Raw genomic sequence first — 4,092 nt, forward strand, 5'->3', positions numbered from 1 at the left:
CAACATAGCCATTACGCCAACTGCTGGTCCCTGTTTTGTTTTGTTTTTGAGAGATTTTTGCTATAGGGTGCATGAGCTTACCAAAGAGACAGAGAGACAGAGATACAGAAAGTGAGAAATCACCCTACAGAGGAGATATCCACACCACAATCCCTTCTCCACCATTCTCCTCTTGGGATTTGGGGCACACATGTACAAGTACCTGGTATGAGTTTTAAGCAGCCAGGTCCAGGAGTCAAACCACAGTTGACTACATGGGAGTCCAGCGGTGTAACCATTATGCCATCTACTGGTCCCTACAGTATAGTTTTTAAGTTAGGCATACGGTGTATAATAATCAACTCAAAGATATACACATTCTCATCTTCAACATTGTATATCACATATTGTTATTCACATTTGTTAATAGTTGTAATTACTTTATTTATTAAAATATACATTAAATTGTTCATACTTTTTACTCTGCTATAATACACCATCCTGCAACCTTGTGTGTGTGTGTGTGTGTGTGTGTGTGTGTGTGTGTTTGAGACAGAAAGACAGAGAGACAGACAGAATGTGAGAAATTACCCCCCAGGGGGGATGGCCATGCCACAATCCCTTCTCCTCCCTTTTCTCGTGATCTTGGGCACACACACACACACACACACATGCCTGGCGTGAGTTTAAGCCACCGTGTCTGGGACTCGAACTGCGGTGGACTACGTGGCAGTCCAGCAACATAGCCATTATGCTAACTGCTGGTCCCACAGCCTCTTCTTATATACATGCATTCCTGTGTCCATTGAAATTTTTTTTAGAAACTGCCCATGCATCCTCTCCAAAGCAGTTCCTTGTATCTACCATTACTCTCTCTGTTTCTATGTTTTTTTTTTTTTTTTTTTTTGAGAGATTTTCACTGTAGGGCGCGTGCGCTCGCCAGACAGACAGAGACATAGAGACAGAAAGCGAGAAATCACCCCCCAGGGGGGATGGTCACGCCGCAATCCCTTCTCCTCCATTCTCCTCTTGGGATCTTGGGCACGCACGCACACGCGCCCGGCGTGAGTTTTAAGCCACCGGGTCCGGGACGTGAACCGCGGTCGACTACATGGGAGTCCAGCGACATAGCCATTACGCTAACTGCTGGTTCCCTGTTTCTATGTTTTTGAATACTTTAGTTTCTGGCAAAGAGTGCAGACATTCAGTATATGTTAAGTGAGCACATATAGTATTTGTCTTTCAGAATCTGGTTTACTTCACTTAGCATTTTATCTTCTAGGTTTGTCCACTCTGTGTCCAATTACAGGATTTTGTTGTTCTTTATGGCTGAGTACAATAGCTTTCCATTGTGTATTTGTATCATATCTTTTCAATCTATTCACCAATTGGGGGACATTTAAATTGATTCCATGGGGACTAGCAGATGGCATAATAGTTACATTGCTGGACTCCCATGTAGTTGACTGCAGTTCAAGTCCCAGACTCAATGGTTGCTTAAAACTCATGTCAGGCATGTGTATGTGCGTATGCCCAAAATCCCGAGAGGAGAATGGAGAAGGGATTGCAGCATGGCCATCCCCCTGAGGGGTGATTTCTCACTTTCTGTCTCTCTGTCTCTCTGGTGAGTGTACATGTATAGCAAAAACCTATAGCAAAAATCTCTCTAAAATAAATAAATTAATTGAGTCAATGATTTAGCTCTTGTGAATAAGGCTGCAATAAACACAGTTGTGCAAATGTCTCTCCAAGTGAATGATTTCTTGTCTTGTGGGTAAATATTCAAAGGTGAAGGTGGGAATGCTGAGCCATACAGTAATCCTCTTTTTAGATTTTTGAGGAACCTCCATACTGTTTTCCACAGTGGCTGTACTACCATAACCACCAACAGTGTCGAGGGTTGTGTAACCACCAACAATGTCAAGAGTTCCCTTTTCTCCACAACCTCACCAAGCACTTGTTATTCTTTTTTTTTCTTTTTTCTTTTTCTTTTTTTTTTTTAAGTAAAAAACACTTATTTATTTTTCACTAAGGGTTTATTTTGGGAACATAATGAAACTGTGTCACCACCCCCCACGCCATCTTGAAGGTTTAGTATAATGAGTGTTACCAAACAGACATGAATATTTTGAAAGATTGGAGCCAATAGTAACTGACAAGGAACAATTTACTTCTAAATCATCATAGAAATGTTTAAGTAAAAAAAAAAAAAAAAAAAAGAAGAAAAGAGGACCACAGCAGTTTGAGATTGAGAAAAATCCTTACATTTTATCTAATACATTCAATCTTGGCTAGAGTGTAACAAAACAGAAACAGGATACTATGATACAAAACTTTGACTACAGCATACTGTACACAACTGTGTTCCAAGTCCATCTCTATTTCCCTAATGCTTCCAGTTCAATTATTTCCTGGTTTGTTGTGCCTGCCAACAGAGGAGCACAGAGATCTTTTTAATCTGGTGTTTGTTATAAGGCTGGTATTAGCTCAGTAAACAAGGCAGCTGAGGTCTGCCAGATCATCAATAAAATCAATCAACTGACTGATAGCGTATATGAAGGAGGGACTGTGGGGATTCATTCTTTTCAGGTCTTCAGATATTCATACATTTTACAAACATCTTCATGCATTCATCACAGATTTATAGTCAGTATAAGTTCTGCCATCTGACCTCTTCATAGGCTGTACCAGCAAAATGGTGTGAGACATTGTGCCAAACTCTTCACTGCAGCCACTACTGACATTGTTGGCACACACTATTTTTTTTTTTTCCTTTTTAGATCATAGCCATTCTGACTGGGGCTAGGTGATATCTCAATGTGGCTTTGATTTGCATTTCCTTTATGATAAAATATTTTAAACATTTTTCCACTTTTGGCCATTTGTAAGTCTTGCTTTGAGAAATATCTGTTCAGCTCAGTTGTTCATTTTTTATTGAATTATTGACCTTTTTTAAGGTGAGCTGTTCGAGTTCCTTATATACTCTGGTTGCTTTCTTAGCACAATTTGTTAAAAAGATTTTTTTCTTCACTGGATTTTCTTGTGCCCTTTGTCAAAAATTAGTTGGCTGTATGTTGCTGGGTTTATTTCTGGATTCTGGATTCTGTTACATTGGTCTATATATCTGTGTTTGTGCCAGTGCTATGCTGTTTTGGTTGTGACAATTAATATATTTTGAAATCAGTAGAGAGATTGCTTGAACTTTATTCTTTATAATTAGCATTGTTTTGGCAATACAGGGTCTTTTGTGATTCTACACAAATTTTTAAAAATAACTATTTTTATTTAATTTTATTTATTGCTATTATTATTATTTTTAAGTTTTTGCCTTAGGGCATGTGTGCTTGCCAGAGTCAAAGATAGTAAAAGGGAAAATAAGAAATCACCCCTTGCCACACCACAATTCCTTCTCCTCTATATTCCCCCTGGGATCTTGGGCACATATGTACATGTGCCTGGAGTGATTTTTAAGCCACCTGGTCCAGGACTCAAACAGTGGTCAGCTATGTACGAGTCCAGCAACATAACCACTATGCTGTCCACTGGCCCCTTTTTATTATTTTTTAAAATTTGCTAAAGGGCATGTGCACTCACCAGAGAGGGAGGTAAAGTGAGAAAGCAAGTCGCTAGGTCTGAGACTCGAACTGCAATCTGCCATGTGGAAGTCCAGTGCTTTAACCATAATGCCAATTGCTGGCCCTTCCAGAAAAATTTTGTGATTTTTATTTTAGTTTTACCATAGGGTGTGTATGCTCACCAGAAAGAGACCAAGACAGAGAGAAAGAGATAGGGAAAGTAAAAAGACATCCCCACAGGGAAGATGGCTATACCATAATCCTTTCTCCTCCATTCTTGAGATTTCAGAAATGCATGGACACAAACCCAGCATGTTATGTGGGGTTTTTGTTGTAGTTGTTGCTTGTTTGTTTTTTAAATAATTATTTTTTTCAAATTATTTATTTATTAATATTATTCTTCAGTTTTACCAGAGAGAGAGAGTCATCCCCACAGGGAAGATGGCTATACCATAATCCTTTCTCCTCCATTCTTGAGATTTCAGAAATGCATGGACACAAACCCAGCATGTTATGTGGGGTTTTTGTTGTAGTTGTT

This window comes from Tupaia chinensis, unplaced genomic scaffold, assembly GCF_000334495.1.
Source record: "Tupaia chinensis unplaced genomic scaffold, TupChi_1.0 Scaffold145156_1, whole genome shotgun sequence".
Classification (NCBI taxonomy): Eukaryota; Metazoa; Chordata; class Mammalia; order Scandentia; family Tupaiidae; genus Tupaia; species Tupaia belangeri.